The sequence below is a fragment of the Ornithorhynchus anatinus genome, chromosome 6, assembly GCF_004115215.2.
Source record: "Ornithorhynchus anatinus isolate Pmale09 chromosome 6, mOrnAna1.pri.v4, whole genome shotgun sequence".
Taxonomy (NCBI): domain Eukaryota; kingdom Metazoa; phylum Chordata; class Mammalia; order Monotremata; family Ornithorhynchidae; genus Ornithorhynchus; species Ornithorhynchus anatinus.
Genome location: NC_041733.1, coordinates 21,102,371 through 21,125,807, shown reverse-complemented (window position 1 = coordinate 21,125,807; position 23,437 = coordinate 21,102,371). Strand labels below are relative to the sequence as shown.

Sequence of the window (23,437 nt, the reverse complement as noted above, 5' to 3'; positions counted from 1 at the left end):
GAAAGGTAAACCGAAAAGGCCACATATCCAAGTTAGGCCATGTTGGTTGGGGTTTTTTTTCAGTTAATTATGTGCAGTTTGACATTACCAATACATAGACTGTAAGCCCATCAATGGGCAGAGATTGTCTCTGTTGCCGAATTGTACATTCCAAGCGCTTAGTACAGTGCTCTGCACATAATAAGCGCTCAATAAATACTATTGAATAATAAGTACTTTATGCAATCCAGGTAGTCTCAAAATGGCCTCCTCCCTTTCACTGTACTCTTCAAAATGCTCAATACAGTGTTTTGCACATGCTCGTTTCCTTATTCATTCAATTGTATTTACCAAGCGCAAAGCACTGTATTAAGCACTTGGAAGAGTACAATATAACAACAGATCCATTCCCTGCCCACAGCCAACTTACATGTCAGCTCACTAAATGCTAATCATAATGCATAGGGAGGTAAATATCCCGCAAAGCAAGAACACTACTGGGCGCACCAACCATCGGAGAGAATATGTTTCTACTTAGAAAGTCTTAGAACAGAATTAGCGTCGTAAGGACGGGAAGCAGCATGGCTTCTCGGAAAGAACAGGGGCTTGGGTGTCAAAGGTCATGGGTTCAAATCTCAGCTCCGCCACTTGTCAGCTGTGTGACTTTGGGCAAGTCATTTAACTTCTCTGTGCCTGTCACCTCATCTGTAAAATGGGGATTACGACTGTGAGCCCCACGTGGGCCAGTCTGATTACCTTGTATCTACCCCTGCGCTTAAAACAGTGCTTGGTGCACAGTAAGTGCTTAATATAATTATTATTAATTACAGAAAGCTGTTATCACCAGATTTAGGCTGATCTCACTAATAGATTAGCCTTTCAGAGACGGAGTGGGGAATCTTACAACTTAGTAAAACGACAAATACGCATTTTAAACACATACGCACAACTTCTTACTAGACTACTGGTATCATTTTACATTCAAATGAAATTTCCAATGGAGATATTCAGAGAAATTAACTAAAAACTGAACCTTGAACCAAGCAATCATTCAGTTTATTCTCCTCCTTTCAGACTACTGACTGACATGGGCTTCAAACTACAACTCCCAAAATGCACTGCATATTATTCATTTCCCCTTCAGTTGATCACAAGATGGCCACAGGCAGGATTGCTAGGGCAATGAATGTGCAAAAAAATTGTAATATATCATTTAAGTCATTCTAAAGTAGAATAAAAACCTGTCAGCAGGAATTAGCGAAATATTGTTCATTTGCTAACTTTCTAGAATAGGCCATCAGGTAAAAGAACTCACATTACTGTTCAAACAAGATACCCAAAATAGACACGTTTAGCAAAACTTTCCCATTATTCCCATTATTCCCATCCCAGCTCTGCCACTTGTCAGCTGTGTGATTGTGGGCAAGTCACTTCACTTCTCTGTGCCTCAGTTACCTCATCTGAAAAATGGGGATTAACTGTGAGCCTCACGTGGGACAACCTGATTACCCTGTATCTACCCCAGCGCTTAGAACAGTGCTCTGCGCATATAAGCGCTTAACAAATACCAACATAATTATTATTATTTTTAAAGAAACCTCTATGGTTCCTCGTTTGGACACTGCAATTAAGGAACATCCCGTTTTCCCACAAATCCCCTTGCCAAGGCGGCATGGGATTACTACTATCTTTTCCCTTTGCACAGGAGGGTCATGATTACTCAGTAGATTTAAATACCCAGGATGTCAAAAAGTCGACTGCACTTCGTATTAAGATTCACAAGAGATTTAAGGATCGTTTCCTAAGAAAAGAATTGGAAAGCAGCAAGACAGAAGAACACGTAGAGACTTTCCAAATTCGAGTAAAAACTAACCCTACCAATCACGATGAAGCGACCAGTCTAACCTAGAAAGGCCGCCCTTTCGTTACTTGATTTGAGGGTCACATCAGAAGTACTGCTCTAGTTTCAATTATTTTCATTTGTTACAAGGTTACCCTCACAATGATGTCTATTCACTGCACCTGATACTCAAGCATCCACTGGCCCAGATTAGCCACATACTGTGTGCGCATGCGTGCACATAAATACCATATATACACTACACACACACAGGATAAACTTGATAGAAGCCTGATTAAACGTATGGGGCTTCAGGTCAGTAAAATGTGATGGACATGGAAAAGCAAAATTGGATTGTACAAGATCTTGAGTTGTACTGGGCATGATGGGGTGAGCTACCTGTAGAACACAGGACACCTAATCAGTTTTTCACTAGGAAGGGTGAAAAAAAATCTTTGATAACCAGTTCCCCACAATACTTACACATTCTTAACCAGCTGGCACAACCATCTGTCTTAATCAATTGTGTTGATAGAGCACTTACTGTGTGGGCAGGGCACACAGTAGATTTTGAACTCACTGTGGGCAGGGAATGTGATTGTTATATTGGACTCTCCCAGGCACTCAGTACAGTGCTCGGCACACAGTAAGCGCTCAATAAATACAACTGACCAGCTGGGGAGAGTAATAATAATAATGTTGGTATTTGTTAAGCGCTTACTATGTGCCAAGCACTGTTCTAAGCGCTGGGGTAGACACAAGGGAATCAGGTTGTCCCACGTGGGGCTCACAGTCTTAATCCCCATTTTACAGACGAAGTAACTGAGGCACCGAGAAGTTAAGTGACTTGCCCAAAGTCACACAGCTGACAAGTGGCCGAGCCAGGATTCGAACCCATGACCTCTGACTCCAAAGCCCGTGCTCTTTCCACTGAGCCACGCTGCTTCTCTACAGAGTACATAATAACAATATAACAGAGTTGGTAGACATGTCCCCTGTCCACAATAAGCTGGATATTAGGGATTTATTATGTGAACAAGGGATAGGGACCAACCTAATTCCCACCTGAGTATTCTCTCTACAGTGCTCTGCACAGAGTAAGCACTTATTATTATTATTATTCTTAATACAAGAAGATAATCAGATAAGACACTGTCCCTGTCCCCATGAGACTCAAATTCATAGGAGGGAGACCAGGCTTTGAACCCCCCCATTTAACAGATGAGGAAACAGAGCATTTAAGTGATTTCCCCAACAGCAGACAAGGGCTGGGTCAAGGATTATAACACAGGTCCACTAACTCCCAGGCCTGCATTCTTTCACTGCATTCTTTCAAATGCTGCTTCATTTGTTAGCACTGGAAAATTATGAAGGTGTAGATATTCAAAAGAAGCGACACAAGCTTTGTACAAATTGATGATCACAACAATTAAGAATGCAAGAATAAAGGATATGAGCTCGTCTGTAACCATTTATGGGGCGGGGGAGTGGGGGGAACTGGGACACGGAATACTACAAAATGGGTCTCACCACATTTAAGAGTAATTATTCCCATTCAGTACGTCAGAGAGGAAGTGGCATCAAGCCAAGGAATCGCTCAGCATCCTTGACAACAAATAAAAATCCCTGAATTACACAAATTAAAGAAAGTAGGGGGATGATGACCAAATTGTGAATTTTTCATTAATGCCCAGAAGCCCACTCTGAAGGTTCCATCCTTCGTTACGCTATGGCTAGCCTTGACTCTCAGTCAAAACAAAAAAAGTTGGACCAGTCAATCCTGTCTGTTGGCCCAACTGGACAGACAGAAACTGGTGACCATTTCTGAACTTGCCAAACCCTAGTAAAAAAAACAAACAGTTACCCGTGTTGAAATGCCTACAGAAGGACTCTTCTCTAGCAATATGCAAGCTTCATTCAGAAATAGGACAAGTTCACTCTGAAGCCTGCACACGTCATTCTGTGAGAACATGAAATACTTTCTCGACTGTTTACCTCCTCAAACTACATCTTGGAAAGCATCAGAATGTTAAACCGATAGTAAAACATCTGCCATTTCAGGGCTGCTAAATTTTGACATGACCTTTATCCGCTTTAAGTAAACACAAATATCAAAAAGCAAACAAATATCTTCTTGCGTCCTTGACTCAAACATGCGGGGCCATCTCCCTTACTAACAGTAAGGAAAACTCCATCTCACCGGCTCCACCAGCCAAGTTACCTACTGCCAGACGTAGGAAGGTTGCCACTTTGGCCTGTTTTAGGATTTGTCTTCTATAATTCCAGAAGTGCCTAACACAGCTATGTTTCTCCAGGTATGACACTTTTTTTTTTTTACAGCATTTGTTAAGCACTTACTCCTTGCCAGGTACTGTAGTAGATACAAGATAATCAGGCTAGACATCATCCATCACCCACATGGGGCTCCTAGTCTTAATCCCCATATTTCAGATGGCGTGAGGCACAGAAATTAATTACTTGTCCAAGGTTACTCAGCCCAAGCGGTGGAGCGGGGATCAGAACCCAGACCTACTATCCACTAGGCCACGACACCCCAGTTACTTGTGTCAGACCCGAACAAACATTTAGATTTTATAATCTGACATCAACTTCTTGTCTTCAAGTAGCACAGAGAATCTGAAACCTACCAGTTGTGCTCATTTACACTTCCTGGGAACACTGATACAAATGGAATATCATACTTAAGGCTTTTGTCCAGTTAGAACCTCTGGTAGATGCTTTATCTGCCATTTCCAAATTAATTTCATATACACCCAGGACTTAAAAGGAAGAAACAAGACATGCTGGCTATCCCAGAAGCAATCAGTAAGCACGCAGGTAAAGATGGCCTCTTGTCTCCATAAGAACTCGAAGCGCCTTGAAGTAAATTTCTGCTTTGCCATTTGGACGTTTAAATTTGAGCATGTTCCCTTTTTGAAGCATTTCAAAATAACCAAGACCTAATGATAATCAACGTTATTTACTGAGTGCTTATTCTGTACTAAACGCTTGGGAGAGTACAACTGAGTAATCAATCAATGGTGCTTCCTGAGTGCTGTGTGGAGAGCACACACTAAACACTTGGAAGAGTACAACCAAGGTGCTTACAGTCTAGAAGGGGAGGAAGACATTAAAATACACTGCATATATGTATACAAGTGTTATGGGGCTTAGGGTGGGGTGAATATTAAGTGCTTAAAGGGTACAGATACAAGCACATAGGTGATGCAGACCGGAAAGGGAGTTTGGGAAATAGGGGCTTGGTGAGGGACAGCCTCTTGGATGAGATGTGATTTCAGTATGGCTTTGATGGAAGGGAGAAGGGTTTGGTCTGTGATATGGAAGGGAGGAGAGAGAGTTCCAGGCCAGAGGGATGAAATGGGCAGGGAGTCTTCAGCAAGGTAGACGATATCAAGGTGTAGTCTCGTTGTGGAACTAGAGAAGCAAAGTGTGCAGGCTGGGAAGTGGTGGGAAAGCAGCGAGCTGAGGTAATTAAGTAAATAGAATCCCTAGGAGTTTACGGTCTAGAATGGGAAACAGTAGGGGAAGCAAATGAGCATTAGGATATCAACACGATCAGGTCTGAGCTCCCCAAAGTCACCCCTCCCCCCCAACAACCCCCTCCCCTACTTTCCCATCCTTCCCTGCAGTATCCTCAGAGGAGATCTCCTCCCTCCTCGCAAGTGCCACCCCCTCCACCTGCGCCTCGGACCCCATTCCCTCTCACCTTCTTAAAACCATCGCCCCTGCCCTCCTCCCTTCCTTAACTTCTATTTTTAACCACTCAATCTCCAAGGGCTCCTTCCCCTCTGCCTTCAAAAACGCCCACGTCTCCCCCATCCTAAAAAAACCCGCTCTTGACCCCACTTCCCCCTCCAGTTATCGTCCTATCTCCCTACTACCCTTCCTTTCCAAAATCCTAGAACGAGTCGTCTACAATCGATGCCTAGAATTCCTTAACTCCCATTCTCTCCTAGACCCCCTCCAATCTGGCTTCCGTCCCCTCCACTCTACCGAGACTGCTCTCTCTAAGGTCACCCGTGACCTCCTTCTTGCCAAATCCAATGGCTCCTACTCCATTCTGATCCTCCTTGACCTCTCTGCTGCCTTTGACACTGTCGACCATCCCCTCCTCCTCCATACCTTATCTCACCTTGGCTTCACGGACTCTGTCCTCTCCCGGTTCTCCTCTTACCTCTCTGGCCGATCATTCTCGGTCTCCTACGCTGGAGCCTCCTCCCCCTCCCATCCTTTAACTGTTGGAGTTCCTCAAGGGTCAGTTCTTGGCCCTCTTCTGTTCTCCATTTACACTCACTCCCTCGGTGAACTCATCCGCTCTCACGGCTTTGACTACCATCTCTACGCAGATGACACGCAGATCTACATCTCCGCCCCTGTCCTCTCCCCCTCCCTTCAGGCTCGCATCTCCTCCTGCCTCCGGGACGTCTCCACCTGGATGTCGGCCCGCCACCTAAAACTCAACATGAGCAAGACTGAGCTCCTCATCTTCCCTCCCAAGCCCGGTCCGCTCCCAGACTTCTCCATCACCGTGGATGGCACGACCATCCTTCCCGTCCCGCAGGCCCGCAATCTCGGTGTCATCCTTGACTCGTCCCTCTCGTTCACCCCACGCATCCTATCCGTTACCAAGACCTGCTGGTTTCACCTCTACAATATCGCCAAGATCCGCCCTTTCCTCTCCACCCAAATGGCTACCTTACTATTACGGGCTCTCGTTATATCCCGGCTAGACTACTGTGTCAGCCTTCTCTCTGACCTCCCTTCCTCCTCTCTCGCCCCGCTCCGGTCTATTCTTCACTCCGCTGCCCGGCTCATCTTCCTGCAGAAACGATCTGGGCATGTCACTCCCCTTCTTAAACAACTCCAGTGGTTGCCTATCGACCTCCGCTCCAAACAAAAACTCCTCACTCTAGGCTTCAAGGCTCTCCATCACCTTGCCCCTTCCTACCTCTCCTCCCTTCTCTCTTTCTACCGCCCACCCCGCACGCTCCGCTCCTCTGCCACCCAGCTCCTCGCCGTCCCTCGGTCTCGCCTATCCTGCCGTCGACCCCTGGGTCACGTCCTCCCGCGGTCCTGGAACGCCCTCCCTCCTCACCTCCGCCAAACTGATTCTCTTTCCCTCTTCAAAACCTTACTTAAAAATCACCTCCTCCAAGAGGCGTTCCCAGACTGAGCTCCTCTTCCCCCTCTACTCCCTCTGCCATCCCCCCTTTACCTCTCCGCAGCTAAAGCCTCATTTTCCCCTTTTCCCTCTGCTCCTCCACCTCTCCCTTCCCACCCCCACAGCACTGTACCCGTCCGCTCAACTGTATATATTTTCGTTACCCTATTTATTTTGTTAATGAATCGTACATCGCCTCGATTCTATTTAGTTGCCATTGTTTTTACGAGATGTTCTTCCCCTTGACGCTGTTTAGTGCCATTGTTCTTGTCTGTCCGTCTCCCCCGATTAGACTGTAAGCCCGTCAAACGGCAGGGACCGTCTCTATCTGTTGCCGACTTGTTCATCCCAAGCGCTTAGTACAGTGCTCTGCACATAGTAAGCGCTCAATAAATACTATTGAATGAATGAAAGGATATATATGTGGGGAGGGAGGGGGTAGCTAAGTGTTTAGAGGGAATGGCTTCAAGGGCATGGGTGACAGAGTAGAAAAGGAAATGGGGTGGGCAGATGACAGATTAGTCGGCAAAGGCTTCCTGGAGATGTGATCTTCGCAGAGCTTCGAAGAGGGGGAGAGTAGGGACCTCATAATTGTGAGGTTAGAGTTCCAGGAGCAAGGGATCAGCTGCCTCGAGTATGTCGGTTTTTGAGGAGCAGAGAATGAGTGGGCTGGGATATGCTGGGCGAAGTCAGAGTAAATATGGAGGAAAAGAAAAGGGGGGAAAAACATGCACTTGGGAGACCAAGATTTTCAATAACTTCCAAGAGGCCTTTCTCAACTAACCCCTCACTTCTCCTACTATTCGCCCTCCCTTCTGCCACTTAGGCACTTGGTTGGGTCCATTCCCCTTAAGCGCTTTGATTCTCTCCCCAACCTGGCATTTCGATACTCGCTCCATCCCCATCCAACCCGTGTTCACATCCTTATACCGTCCCTTCCCCTATGTGGAATTCAATTTTAGAGTCTGTCTCTTTCACTAGACTGTAAGCTTCTTGAGGGCAGTAATCGGGTCTACCAATTAACTCTACTGTATTCTCCTAAGTGTTCAGTACACCATAAGCACACCATAAGCACTCAGTAAATACCACTGATGGACTAAATAACTCATTTTACTTTGCAATTTATACTCCCAAGGGCTTTAAGTTCATTATGTTTCTCTGTCAAGACAGTACATCCAGTTCTTCCTCGATGAATAGTTTCATTACACATTTTGGATAGAACGCCATTGGGGAGTTAGGGAATGTTCTTCTCACAATGCATCTATATCAAGAGGACACAATGCATCGACGGAAGACACTGCTCTGCAAGGTGCATGGCGTCAATGAAGCCATATGTACTGTAATAAACGGTTCTTCAAGGAGAATCAACTGAACGATATCTATATACCAGAAGAAAGCGAGATTTCATTCAAAATAATAAAAAAAAGCTCTGAAGTATTCTAGACTTTAATGGCCCCAGGTGAGGAAAACAGGGATTCCACAAACACAGATTCAACTAAGCACATTTCTAAAGTAGAAGGGATAAAGAATGCTTTCACTCATTTTAGGGCAATTTAAAAAACACCCCCGCCCCCCTCCAAAAAATCTTCTAGCCAATTCCTAGATTCCTGTCTTCAAAAATGGCAACCCGAAAGTGCCACTGAAACAGGTCAAAGTAAAGGAAAATGAAGTCGTACCCGATATACTAGTGTGTCTCCTCCATCTCAACCACCCCTCCTCTGAAGACAATTGACACCACTTCTGCTGCGCCGACACAACACAGGCAAAGCCACTTATTAGTGACATGTGGGAGGCTGATTATTTTCATGCCTGCCACTGGCCTGCCGGGTGGCTGTGAGCAGGCCACTTCATCTCTCTATGGCTCAGTTTCCTCTTCTGTTAAATACAGCTAAGATTTAAATTCAATTATGGACGGAGAATGTGTCTACTAACTGTACTCTCCCAAGCACCTAGAACAATGCTCTGCATGCAGAAAGTGCTCAAATATGATTGGTTACTATAACTACCATGTTCAGTTATCCATTTTTTCTCATTACAATTTTAACCTCACAATGTATTACAAACCACAGGAGGTTGGAACAGCCCCTGGAACGTAGTATTTTCAAAATTCCAGCAGATTCTAGGACAAGTCAGGGCCAGGTACCAAAAGTACAGTTTTTCAACATCATGAGAGTTGAATTCTCACAGATTTTCATGTCTATCTCCCCCGTTAGATCTAAGGTTCTCGAAACCAGGGATCTTGTCTACCATTACATGTTCCCAAGTGCTTAGTACAGTCCTCTGTACACAGTAAGACTTCAATAAATACCATGATTGATGCATCGTTAAGGTGCATCACAGTACTCACCCCGAAAGTGCATTCGTGTAACCGTTTCTTCCAATACCACAATGCACTGTACCCAGGCAGACATGCATTTTTGGAAAAACCTTCTTAACTTGGCTATTGGGTTCTGTGAAACACCCTTAGTGAAAGTACATTAGAAAACTATTTCTTTGCTTAAGGCACGTCTTTCATCTATAAGTTTTTGCCCAAAAGCAGAACTTCATCTCTGAACATCTCTTGGTTTCAAAAAAAATTGAACTCTATCACCTAAATTTTAAAATTAGTTTGAACTTAATTTAAGAAAAACACACACACACCAAGTATGCAGGAACAAATCACTTGTCTCCAAATGAAATTACAGACACACGTATTTCCCAATGTGAAAATTTCTCAAAAGTTCCTCGTGGGGAGGGCACACATCTACCAACTCTGTTGCATTCTCCTGAACAGTAGCACAGTGCTCTGCACACAATAAGCCTTTAATTAATTCCATTGGCTGTTCACCCTTTTTCCAAGATTTTGTAAAACTCCCATTGAGTATTAAGCCAAAACCAACTTCAGACTTTAATAAGAAAAATGATCAAAACCATATACAATCATGCCAGGATGGCAAAATCAAATATTTTACTTGAAAACAAAAAAACTTTCCAAATTAATCCTTTTTTACAGCTGGATGGAATGAGACAACGTAAGGTGCAAACCATCACTGTAACCAATTTTTTTGTACAGACAGGACCAAGGCTTTCCTGCTGTTTCTGACAGGGGACTCCACCATACCTTTCCCATGATCTGGGGAAGAAAGGAACACGACATAAAACCTAGATGACTTCTTGGGCCTCATTTCTCACATGCTCACGCTTTCCTTTTCTGAGTGACTAGCACCAATTTAATCTGACCTCAAGGGCACGTATCAATTTAAGACTCTGCTGGTACATAAAATACTTGGCCTACTTCAAACACACAATGAAACCAAACCCCTGCATTCCGTGATCTGGGAAGAGCATTTGGGGGGGGAATTTTAAAAAAAAAGAAAAAGAAAAAAGGGGATGAATTTTCCCTGTCAATATCTTCTTTGAAACCACATAATGTACTTCCAAACCTCCAGTATATAGGCAAGGTGAAATGTTTCCCATTTTGAGGATCAATTAATGTGGAAATAGAGGCAGCATAACCTGAGCAAAAATTTTAATTTCAACCAAGTCTTATGGGTATTTACAGAGCTCACAGAATCAATGACATTTACTGAGCATTTACGATATGCAAAGCATCATAATATGCACTTGGGAGAGCATAATGCAGTAGAGTTGGTCAACACAACACTTGTCCATAAAGAGCTTAGTGTCCACAGGATGACAACAAACTCAATTGGAGTGAAGGTATGGGGGAAAAAAAAGACACTTGCACTCATGGAGAGGTTACTATCTAAGCTGACTACTTTAAATTTTACACTTCCATAAGCAGAGTGTAAATCTAAAAAGTCTTTGTCTTTGGAATAATTTTGTCTGTCAGGAAACTCCTTGGAGGTGAGCTTGTAATTGTGCTTTGAAGGAGAGACATGTACTTGGGCTTACCCAAAAGAAGGTTCCTTCATAAATGGGAAGCGGTGAGCAGAATGGAAAGAACTCCACTGCCACAGAGGTAAAGCCTAATTCTACTCTGTGCGTTTGGGATAGATTGCTATTTAGGGAATTTGGGAATGTTCTTTCCACAGTGTTGTCTGTCTGGATACAATATCCTGAGCAAGTGAGAAGCATTAAAGTTTTATTATCATGGCACAGGTTTTCTGTAATACAAGGTTTTTCAAGCATATACCCTGCACTGTAGAGGAGCTGAATACAGTAGGAAGTGTGGGATTGAAAACAGACCTGAAATAGATAAGACAAGAGACATAACTATGTAGGTATGAGTTTTGAGGAGAAGAGTTCTCAAATTTCAAGGGGGAGGTGGTGTATATTTTACATAATTACATTTCAAACATACAGCCCTTACAAACTTATCATTATGAGCTGGTGAGGCCTTTCAAATTGCAGAGTTTCAATGACTGCTTTCATGTGGCTTCTACCACTTAATTTTTTTCCACATTTTCCAGATTTCTTATTTAGGTTAGCTACCTATCTACTCTGGTCCTCAATTCTCAGTCAGTAAAGTTTAGGTGGAATATCAACTCCATTATATTTAGAAGACATCTCCTTAAATGCAAAACGGCGATAAACAAGGCTGATTTTAAAAAAAGATACCTACTTGCCCTGTAGTCAGTTGTTTAAACCATTAGAGATCCTTGTAATAAGCTCTGAAAACTATCTTTTGATCTTCCGCGGTTCACAAGACTCTGCAGTGTTCTCAGCATATCCTATTTCTCTGGTTTCCTCAGTAAAATTTCACATTCAAAAATTATCCCCTCATTCCTGCATGTCATCAAGAGCAAATCATGAAAATTTCTACTTCTTTCTATATCGTAAGCTCCTCCTCTAGACTGTAAAACTCCTTATGGGCAGGCAATGTGACTACCAACTGTTACATTGTACTCTCCCAAGCTCTTAGTAAAGAAGAAGATGACTGATTTCAAAAGTACCAGTAACTGAATCAACAAAGAACTCTAGGGAGTTTTGGCAGGGGTGATATGGTTAACTGTCTTCATTTCAATCAATAGCATCTTTTAAGCCTCTCCGTTCAGCAGGGCTGGAATGAATGCTTGGAAGAGAATAATAGACAAAGTTCCTGTCCTCAAGAAGGTTACAATCTAATGGGGGAAAGCAACACAAAATAACTCATTGATAGGAGGAAAAGAATGGAGGATGGATAGTAGAGTATGAAAACGAATAGCTACAAAAGAGGATGAGACTGCATAAGAGCTGAAGTGACTGTTGGGAGGAGATGACTTGAGGAGAAGAAAACTTCATTGGGGAAAGACTCCTGGGAGGAAATGGGATTTCAGTAAGGCTTTGAAAATGGGGAACCCTTGGATCAGGTGGGTTTGTAGCAGGGAAAGGTTTCAGGGAGGGGGTAGGGTCAGAGGAGAGTGGCAAACAGAAAGTTAGGTAGGGAGAAAGAGTGCGAGCATGTGTGAACTTGGAGAAGAGCTATTATTGAGATTGAGACACAGAGGCAGAGAAAGAGAGGAGAGAAAGAGAGAAAAAGAGGGAGAGGAAGATAGAAAGAGAAAGGTAGGATGGAGCAAATGGTCAGGAGTTTCTGCTTGATGCAGAGAAGAATGAGTAACTGAAGGTCTCTGACGAGTGGAGATACAAAAAGAAACATTTTAGAAAATGTTCCTGGGGCAGTGCAGCAAAATAGGTCCTGGAGAGGGGAAACTAGCAAGGCAAAAAAAAAAACAAAAAAAAAACCAAAAACAGGCTTTTAGATAAACAATACTCAGAGTCCAATCTTCTCTATGAAGGTCGGACATACTCCCTAGTAAAACAGACTCTCAGAAGAGGTTGCTGGACAGTTAAGCAGTAAGTTTAATGAACAATTACAACAACAATCAGCAATTTGAAAACTCCACTAGTCAAAAAACTAGTTATATTTATTCAGATATTTCAAATAAATATTTGTTAAGCCCTGATTATGGGCACTCACTGCACTCAGGATCCTAGCAGACACATTACTGGCAGGAATAAGAGCACAAGGGGCACTGTGCAAGCCAATCGCTTGAGCACCTGTGTGTATTAACACAAAAGCATTAGTAGGTATGGCCCCTGCTCTCAAAAAACTCATAATCTAGCAAGGAAGACAGAGCTAAGTCACAGGCAGGAAGGTGTAAAATGGTACGGGATCAGGGGCTACTGGAGACACAAAATATCGCATATGGAGATGGAAGGCCTCCTGTAAGAGATGTGATTTCAAAAGGGCCATTTAAGTTAGGGAGAGCAGTGGTCTGCCAGATGTGAAGGGAGACGTTGTGCCAGGCAGGGGCAAGGGATGAGTGCTGAGAACTAGGTAGGCAGTGAAGTGAGCCTGGGAGAAACCAAAAGCACACTTCGGGGTGTAGGAGGAGAAAGCACTTAAGATCTAGAAGGGGGAGATGGCATTAAGTGCCTCAGAAGCCAACGGTTGGGAGTTTCTTCTTGATGAGAGGAACGGACAACTATTAAAGGTTTTTGAAGCCTGGGGAAAAGTGAGACAAGCAGCAAAATTAAGCACTGACTGGAGAGAGTAGAGGCAGAGACTCCAGCACGGAGGGTGATGAAGTAGTCAAGCCAGGATATATGACAAGTTGACGGATCAGTGCGGTGGCGAAGAACGAGTGGATCCTGAGCATGTTGTGGAAGGGGAAAAGAAAACTTTTTTTTTGGGGTGGGGATTGAAAGAAGGAAGAATCAAGTCAAGGTTAATGCCAAGGTTACATGCTTGAGAGAAGGCAGATTGGAGGTGTTGTCAAATGTAATGGAAATGATTTGGGAGGAAAAATGAGTTTAGTTTGAGACATCCTGAGCTTGGAAAGGCAGCAAGGCGTGAAATATTCCGGAGGCAGGAGAAACTGTGAAATTGCCAGAAGGGGCAGGGTTAGCAAGGCAGATTTTGAAGCCATCCACACCAAGGCGATACTTAAAAAGTGGTGGGAGTGGAAGTGGTCCCCAAAGGAGGGAAGGAACTGCCACAGAGCCTTGTGGGACACCCAGAGTTAGGGAGGAAGAAGCACAAAAGAGACTGAGAATGAAGAGAAAACATTATCACTCTGGTCCATTTCTTTACAGCAGGTTCTCATCCGTTGCTCTCAACGGAAGGCCACCGCAGAGCACTGAACTAAGCAGTTGGAAAAGTGTGGTATTGAAAGACACAACTCTTGCCCTCACAATCTACTGGGGACAGGAGACAAAATTATTTACAGTTTTAGAAAGGAGAGAAATATTAACTGCTTTAACAGGAAAATGGAAAAATAGATACATGAACAGATGTGCAAACAGTAGCAGACTCAAAATCAATGAGCACTATGGGATGCTGCAAATATCAATATGGAAAAGCACTGAAGTGGCTTCTGAGATTTTATTTCCGTAATAAGGGTAACAATTGTATTTATTAAGCACTTACTGCGTGCAAGGCATTGTACTAAGCACTGGGGAGAGTAGAATAAACAGACATACGCCCTGTTCAAATGAGCTTACAGTCTAGAGGTGGAGACATAATCTAAATACATCAATTACAGATATATACATGAGTACTGTGGGGCTGGGCGGGGGGGAGTGGTGGTGAATAAAGCAAGCAAGTCAGGTCAAGACAGAAGGGAATAGGAGAAGAGCAAAGGAGCACTTAGTCAGGGAAGACCTCTTGGACAATATATGCCTTCAATAAGGCTTTTGGGGGGGGGGGGTAACTTAATTGTCTTTTGGACGAGGAGGGAGGGAGTTCCAAGCCAAGGGCACGACGTGGGCAAGAGGTCAGCAGTGAGAGAGACGAGATCGAGGTACAGTGAGGTGGTTAGCATTCAAGGAGCGAAGTGTGCAGGCTGGGTTGTATTAGGAGAGTACTGAGGTGAGGTAGGAGGCGGCAAGGTAATTGAGTGGTTTAAAAACCAAGGGTGAGGAGTTTGATGTACGCAGAGCCCCGTACTAAACACTGGATAATACACAGGTGCAAATTAGACATGGTCCTTGGTGCTGGGGCGCAGGGGGCCTTCAGGATCTAAAAATAAAGAGGGGGAGAAGAGATTGGTGACAGATATACCTGGAGAAATGCAAACAAAAAGATAAAGACAAAGATCAGTAGGGGGTTGTGGGGGGCTCCCAGTCCTCCATCATAACTGGATATGCATCAAGAAAGGCCTCCTGGTGGAGGTGGGATTTCAGGAAGGCTTTGAAGCTGGGGAGTGTTGGAGTAGGGCAAACTTGAAGGAGGAAGGAGTTTCAGGCAAAGAGGAAGAGTATTCACAGGGATTAGAGAAGGGAAAGTGAAGAACAATGAGAACATTGGCCTAGGTGGGGTGGAAAGATTAGGCTGCAGAGTAACAGGTGAAGAGAGTAGAGAGGTGAAGAGAGTAGAGAGGTAAAGAGAGAACTGGTGGAGACCTTGATGTCAATGAGCACGAGTTTTGCTCAGCGGGAGCGAGTGGAAAGAACACAAGTCAGAGTCAGAGGGCAGGGCTTCTACTGCCCGCTTTTGTCACCGGACTAGTGTGGGCCTTGGACAAGTCACTTCATCTCTCTAGGTCTCTGTTCCCCTATGTAAAATGTGGACAATCCCACCTGTTCCTAACAGGAAAATTGTGAATGCCAAGATCAGGTAGGTAATGTGGGGGGAAAAAGTAAGACTCTGGAACTTAAAAAAGCACTATGCGTTTTCACAGTGGCTATTAACCAGATAAGTCATTAGGGGATGACAGGTTGAACAACATTTCAGGAAGAAAATTCCAACAATTCTTATCACTGGAATGGAAACACAGCAAACCTAAGAGGAGGTTAATCCTAATCAAATGAAAAAACAGTGTATTTAACTCAACAGGGTAAGTCAAACAACTGGACTTGGCATTTACACAAGTGTGCCTTCACTTAATTCAGGGCTATAATCTCTCCCTTCCCCACCCACCAACCCCAATTAACCAAACTACCCTTCATATGGATCAACACTCTATCATTCAGGTCATCAAGATTTGGATCATTGGCTGTTTTATTTACAAAAATAGTTGCAAAGCAAGCACTCATCACTATTTTTTAATCTTTATTCGCAATTTGAAAGATGGGCAACTTTTCTATTAACTGGAATGATTACAGCCAGTCCAACTATTTCACATATAAATGGGTTTAGAAATCATTCCAGGACAAGCTCAGTGCTGTTCACCTAATCTTTTTCAGCCCACTTGGAAAAACAAACTACTCCCTATCTACACTTTGCACCTCAAGTGGCATAGAAATGTCAAAACAGAAATTCAGGTTCTCAAGGAACCACAGTTTGGGAGTTGGTGTCCCAGTATTTTGGGAGTTGCAAAGCAAACTGCCGAACACTCAGAAACTAAGGTAACTGACAAAATGTGCAAGCTTTTAAAGTGAATGGCTAAAAAAAGTCTTTGCTATTCGGTGTACATCCAGTTGTTTGTTTATAGGCTGTGTCCATTTTAACACCCAACTGACCAAGCAGGCCAACAAGTACATCAAGTTTTTAGCAACTCGGCCATTATGACACATCAAATTAAAAGCCTCCAAAGAATCAAGACTGAATTAACCCTGACAGTGATACATATAAACACCTGGTCACTAGCTACTGATGCAACTTGTCTGATCATAAGAAAGCAAACAGAATTACCATAAAATACCAGGTTCTTATCACCTACCAATACTTCATATGGTTAAGAGGTCACTATAAAAAACCTTAGGCTATTGATAAAATACAGACACACATACATTTTAAGAATAGGGAAAGCATCGGGAATGATCTTGGAATGAAATAAATATTAACCTTTTAGGCCTCTAAGCATCACAATCAAGTACGACACCTCCTTAAAAAATTTAGAGAGAGTAGTTACAGTTTAATATTTCTTAAAAATGTCATCTCTATTGTCATCCTATTTGCTCAAGTCTTCCAAATTATCTGCTGACTGACAGCATAAACTGCCATTTCATTGACTCCTCAAAATGGAGAGCACAGAAAAACAAGCTGAAAGAGGGTGAATCTAGTACTAATCAATGGTATTTGAGTGTTTACTGTGTGCAGGGCACTGTTCTGTGCACTTAAGTACAAAGTTTGTTGCAAGTGGAGAGGAATTAAAACCATAATTTTTAGAATTATGAAGGGGTAAACAGCGAGACTGAAGTCTATCTTAGATAATAATGAGTGTATTTGATAAGCATTTACTACATGCCAGGCACTGTACTAAGCGCTAGGGGTAGATACAAGCAAATCGAGTTGGACATAGTCCGTCCCACATGGGGCTCACAGTCTCCGAACCATTTTTCATATGAGGTAACTGAGGCACAGACAAATCAAGTGACTTGCCCAAGGTCATGTTAACAAATGGTGGAGCCAGGATTAGAATCCATGACCTCCTGACTCCCGGGCCTGTGCTCCCTCCACTACACCATGCTGCTTCTCTAAGTGGTAGAGTTTCTCTTTTCTTATTCATGACTTTGATAGTAGTTTGTTTTCTGAAATACATTACAGTGGTTGCCCCCCTGCACACAAAACTTGTATAATGGATGAAGAAAAAAAAAATCACACCATCGGAATTCACATGACTCCTCGAGAAATACCACTCGGGTCTTCAAATTATGAGTTCCCCAAACTGTCAATTCCAAATGAACCTCTGCACTGCAACCAGCCAACACAATGGAAAAATGACATCACTAGCCTGGAACAGGTGTCAGTGATTTTTTTTTTTTGTTACAGAAATCAGATCCACTGAGTTTGAACAAAGCCCTACCATCTCTCACCAGAGGATCTCAAGGTCTGGCTAATGAAGTCACGCTTTCCAAAATTTCAACTTGATAATATTTTCATTTTATACCAAGGTTCAAGTGAATTATCTTCAAGTCATATAATCAGTCAAATTTGTGTGCATTTGGGGGGGTGTATCATGAACCCTATGGGCCCAACTCACATTCAGGGATAACATGCAATACCTTATGTACACTCAAATCAAAGAGATCTGAATCTTTGTATCATAACCAGGGTGGCCCTGCGAGGTATAAAGCCAACTTCTAACAAAAGCTCAGCAGTTTCATGCTCAGAGACGTGAACGTTAAGTAAGCCATGAAACATCTAGATTTTAATTAGCTGGCAAAATTCTGTGTTCAGCATTAGAGTTGGTTACCTGCTCTGACTTCTGAATTATTTCTGGTAAGTTCAGAGTGGGATATGGCAAGATGGCAATGGAAGATCAGCAGTTTCTGTTGGAATATTGATGTTTCAAAAACTGAAATATCTTGAAGAACTATTCTGTAAGCCTTATTAAAGCTAAATTACCCAAATCAGGGGCTGCTGAAAAAAGAAAATGGCCATAAAAAGAAACCAAAAAACAAACAAGAAAGGACAAAACCAAGACCATCTTACTTAAAAAGAAGTTGAAAGAGGTGCTAGGCAAATCTCAATCAGCAGGAAGCCCCCACCACAAAGAACAAAACCATAATGAACAGTCTTTTTCCATTATGAATTTGTTTAATTTGGGTTTGGTCCCGTGTAATGAAAGGCATCAACTGGAACCTCAGAAAATCTATTATTCATTTTGGGGAGGGAGTGTTACTTATATGGACGGTACATATAAGGAATTAAAATGTACCAATTAACACTTTTCAAACTACAAACCAAAGAACATTTTGACTATCCAGCCTGACAGTTAAGCCGGAAACACGAGCCACTGAAAAGACATAGAGCAAGACCAGTATTTCACTTTAACTAAACTTTTTAAACAACGTAGGTTTAAAAGAATGGTTACTACCAGTAATATCTGTCCATTTTGAGTGTCATCGTCCCTCCCGCAAAATAAAAATTGTTGGGTTAATGTCAGGGAGATAGATACGGAGAATGAAGTCTGATGATTAGGGAAGGGGACAACTCCCCAAGATTATGATTAAATACAATCCAAGATCAAACTGAATATGCCAGAATGAACCCACTCAAAAAGCGAGCCTCCTGAATTTGCCTCTGCTTTCAGATCAAGTCATGGCAAACATGAAAACGATTCAATTAAAGATCAGAATCACCCACCCTCTTAACTCCAGAAACTAACCTAGAATTACAGCCAATCCATACTCGCCCTGGTCTGAATGTCAAATCCCTGTTTCACCAACTTTCGTGCCTTCCCGACCCAGTGAAATGTCTCCTGGGTCTCCTGTAGGTCTAATCCAGTCAAGGCACACTACCTCAGGGCCTAAAAAAAAAGTTTCACAAATTACCAGACTATAGAGTAGAAAGTCAACAGTTTTAAGATTACTGATTTTTTTCATCAATTTCCATTTTTTAGAAGTCGTATCAGGGCAATAATGCAGGCAATTTAGTGTCAACGTATTAGGCCAGGAAAAAAAAAGGTTTTTCCATAAAAATTAAAATAACCACCAAGGCGCAAATGCCTTCAAACTCCATTTCCAAATCTGTGTGGTGAGTCCTAATTACAGAAAAAATTTTATATTTAAAAGATAACGAACTTTTTTCAACCTCATCGCCCAATGTGGTGGCCCCCACTTTTTAGGACCGAGTCACCCTCGAAACAAAATACTGCCATCCTAAATTCATTCAAATGAATAAAACTCCAGAATAACACCTGATCAGATAATCAAAAATTCGTTTGAAAAACTTTCAGACCACACCTACGGTCTCCCTTATTTCTACATTTCATTTTAATTTTGAATACTTCCCAAGTTTTGGTTCCTCCACTCCTTTCCTCTCCCTACTAGACCATCAATGAATTTGTTGTTTAACCAACCAATTACAAGATCTTCATTTTTCCAATGCCATTTTACTTTTGGGAGTCAACTGAAAAATAATTCCTTTTGACCAAAAAAAAAACCAAAACACTTCTTGAAGATAAATACTACTTAACGTTATCATTTTAGCCAAAGAGTTTACCTATTAGGGACTGATAAAAGGTAAACCACGAATACAGACTGGGAGAACTAAGTCTGAAACTCTTTTTATAGAAAGTTGGAAGATCCTTAACGAACCTCGGGTAATACCAAGTATTCAGCAACCTCCGAAAAGTGGGTAAGAGCACAGCAGTTTACGAGATGAATTTCCACTCCTGCCTTGGTTTCCAATCTGCTTTGTACTTTTTGAAAGACAAATAACTATAGCTCATCCGCGTTGTTCGTTCTCAATCCGTGGACTGAGACCGAATGATCCCATTCCGTTTTTTAGAACAAGAAGTAGGCTCCAGCAGACTGAAATTGACAAGGAGGCAGATTTCTATGCTGTGAAATTGACAAGGACGCAGATTTCTTTGCTCTGAAATTGACAAGGAGGCTGATTTCTTTGCTCCGAATTATCAGGGAAGGAAATTTGCCGAGGGAAGTGTTTGTAGAGCAAAATATTCCATCATCAGAGGAGGCCACTCATAGGATTGGAAGGCCAAAAAACACCTGTCACAGGGTGGGGACAGGCAACTTGGGTGTGGTTCTTGGGGGAACAAGATGGCCCACGAGGTCATCCTGGGACACTGATTTAGGACTAAAATTCTTTAGACTATTAGGTGGCACCGATGATCGTCCCTGTCAAATGCCTTCTAGTCTGGGAGCCCGTTGTTGGGCAGGGATTGTTTCTATCTGTTGTCGAATTGTGATTCCCAAGCGCTCAGTAGTTTACACACAGTAAGCGCTCAATAAATACGACTGAATTAACGTATGACTGTCATTTAACAGCAGCAACAGATAACTTGGCCTAATAAGGTCAAAGAGATGTTAATGGAAAAAAAAAATCTCTGAAAAAAAGTGATTTAATATTTGAATAAGGTGGAATGGGACTCCTGCCATTTCTACGGGGGGGGGGGGGGGGAGCTGAATATGTGTGATTTTTTTGGTGGTGCACGTCCAAACGCGGGGAGAAACCCAGGTACCTGCCGCCCGGCCAGGAGCAGGAAGATGTCAAAGGCTCCCAAGTCTTCGGGGCCTTAAGTAGTTTTACAAAACCATTTAATCTTCAAACACACTGGCAAACTATTGTCCACCCGGAAATGGAAAATAAATAAGGGTATAGGTGGTGTTTGATTAAAGGGGGAGAATGGGAAACACAGGTCTCTCTTTACGGGGGGGGGGGGGGGGGGAATAATAACGTTGGCATTTGTTAAGTGGTTAGTATGTGGAAAGGACTATTCTAAACAGTGGGGGGATACAAGGTAATTAGGTTTTCCCACATGGGCCTCAGTCTTAATCCCCATTTTGCAGATGAGGTAACAGGCACAGAAAAGTTAAATTGGTATTTGTTAAACGCCAACGATGTGCAGAACACTGTTCTAAGTGATGGGGGAGATAGAGGGTAATCAGGTTGTCCCACGTGAGGCTCACAATCTTAATCCCCATTTTCCAGATGAGAGTACCGAGGCATCGAGAAGCGAAGTGACTTGGCCACAGTCACACACCTGACAGGCGGCAGAGCCGGGATTCGAACCCATGACCTCTGACTCCCAAGCCCGACCTCTTTCCACTGAGCCAAGATACTTCTCCAGTTGGAGGGAGAAATATCTGCTAAATGATCTAAGTGGGATACGGGGCAGACAGGCGGCGGGAGGACCGGGCCACTAAGGGAAGCTTCGACCCGCGGCCGAAAAGATCAAACGTGACTCCGTGGCCCGGCCTTGGAAGTCAGAGGTCATGGGTTCGAATCCCGCCCCCCGCCGCTTGTCACCTGGGTGACTTGGGGGGAGTCACTCCTCTGGGCCTCGTCTGTAAAACGGGGATGGAGACTGGGGGGGGGGGGCCCACGTGGGACCACCTCATCACCTTGGATACCTCCTGGCCCTTTGGTTAAGGGGTTAAGAAATACCATCATAAATGATTTTTTTTAAAAAGAGGAGTTTCGTGAGGCGGCAGGAAAAAGAGGAAAAAATGAAGACACAGAGCACATGGTAGTTAAGTGTGCGTCTCCTGGAGGACCGGGGAAGCCTGATCGTTTAGACCGTGAGCCCGTTAGTGGGCCGGGATGGTCTCTATCAGCTGCCAAATTGTCCATCCCGAGCGCTCAGTACAGTGTTGTGCACACAGTAAGCGCTCCCTAAATCCGACTGAATGAAACCCAATTGGATCCCGGGGAATGAGGAAGGAAAAGGTGCGAGGGGAGGAGGGAGGACGATGAATTGGGGCCGGGGAGGCGTCGGGCTTGCGGAGGGCCGGTCCCTGCCGCCCCAGCCCCAGCGGGCCACGGCCCCGGGCCTATTGTTTGAGCGCCCGAGGCTGGGGGAGGCCGGGGGAGGCCGGTCCTAGGCCCGAGAGGGGGCCGAGGGCGGGGAGGCCGTCCCGGCGCCCAAACCCGCCGTCCCCGCCGGCTTCTCCTTCTCCCTCGTCGCGGGCCGACGGGCTCCACGACGCCGAGAAGGCCGCGGGGGGGACGACGACGACTCTCCTTCCCCCGGGACCCACAGGGGCGAAATGGCGGTTCCCGCTCCCCCCCGCCGCCGTCCCTCTCTTCGGGAGGCCGCCCCCGGCCCGGCCCCGCCTCCGCCCCAAGTCCCTCTTAAATCGGCCGCCCCGCCGGTACCTTGGGAACCGCGGCCGCCGCAAGGGAGGAGGTTAGTTGCGGGCTCCGGCCCCGGAGGCACCGACCGCTGCCGCCATCTTAACACCAGCCGGACCCCAGTCACTGCCCCGAGCCAGAGGAGCCGCCGCCGCCGCCAGATCCCGCGAGATTTCCGCCGCGTTCCCGCGAGAGCTAACTGGAGCTAGCGGGCCGCCTGTTCCCGCGAGAACTCGCTCCCCCCTCCGCGACTCCTCCCCCCACTCCCTCTCGCCGCCAGCTCCCGCGAGACCACCGCTGGGGTTTCCCCCCCCCCCCGCCACGGGATCTCAAATGACGTCGCGCGAGACTTCGCCGGACGGGCAACCGCAGCTCTTGACTCCCGGGATGGCGCCCCGTGGAGATATCGCGAGATTTTGTTTTTACCTTTGTCGGTGGCTGAAAGTAGCCCCCTCCACCACTGAGATACCGCGAGACTTCGCTAGGTAAGAGCCATCCTCCTCCTTAGAGCTCCCCGAAGTCTCGCGTGACGGAAATAGGACACCCCCCAAAGGAGCCCGAACGAGGGCCTACTATAAACTTTCCCACAAACGATATACCTAGCCTTCTCACAAGATCGTTTCCTTCCTAAACCGGAAAACCGCTGCGAGATTCTAGCCTTCGGTTTTCCGCCCTACGCCAGGCAAATCTCGCGAGAATGAATTGGCCCCTCCCCCCCTTTTGCGGAAGGGAAATCTGCTCTCTCACGCTCTCCTGCAAGCGCAGACGCTTCCCCAAGTCTCGCGATAAGTGGTCGCCTTGCAGCATTCCCTGCCACCCTGCACCTAAAATAATAATAATAATAATGGCATTTGTTAAGTGCTTCCTATGTCCAAAGCACTGTTCTAAGCGCTGGGGGGATACAAAGTGATCAGGTTGTCCCACGTGGGGCTCACAGTCTTCATTCCCATTCTACAGATGAGGTCACTGAGGCCCAGAGAAGTGAAGTGATTTGCCCCAAGTCACACAGTTGACAAGTGGCGGGGCC

At 44.5% G+C, this 23,437-nt stretch overlaps 1 protein-coding gene across 6 annotated transcripts in view; it reads right to left on the bottom strand.

The window, feature by feature from the left end:
* The window catches only part of HUWE1 (HECT, UBA and WWE domain containing E3 ubiquitin protein ligase 1), a 125,367-nt gene extending 102,464 nt beyond the window's left edge, over positions 1-22,903 (bottom strand). For 4 of the 6 annotated variants that reach the window (XM_029068095.2, XM_029068100.2, XM_029068099.2 and 1 more), the window contains exon 1: positions 22,435-22,551. The gene's annotated coding sequence lies outside the window, so the exon portion shown is untranslated. Of the gene's footprint in view, positions 1-18,979; positions 19,121-22,434; positions 22,552-22,836 lie in introns of those variants that run through there. The other 2 variants (XM_029068096.2, XM_029068098.2) reach the window with 2 other exon arrangements.
* Between the last annotated feature and the right edge of the window lie 534 nt (positions 22,904-23,437).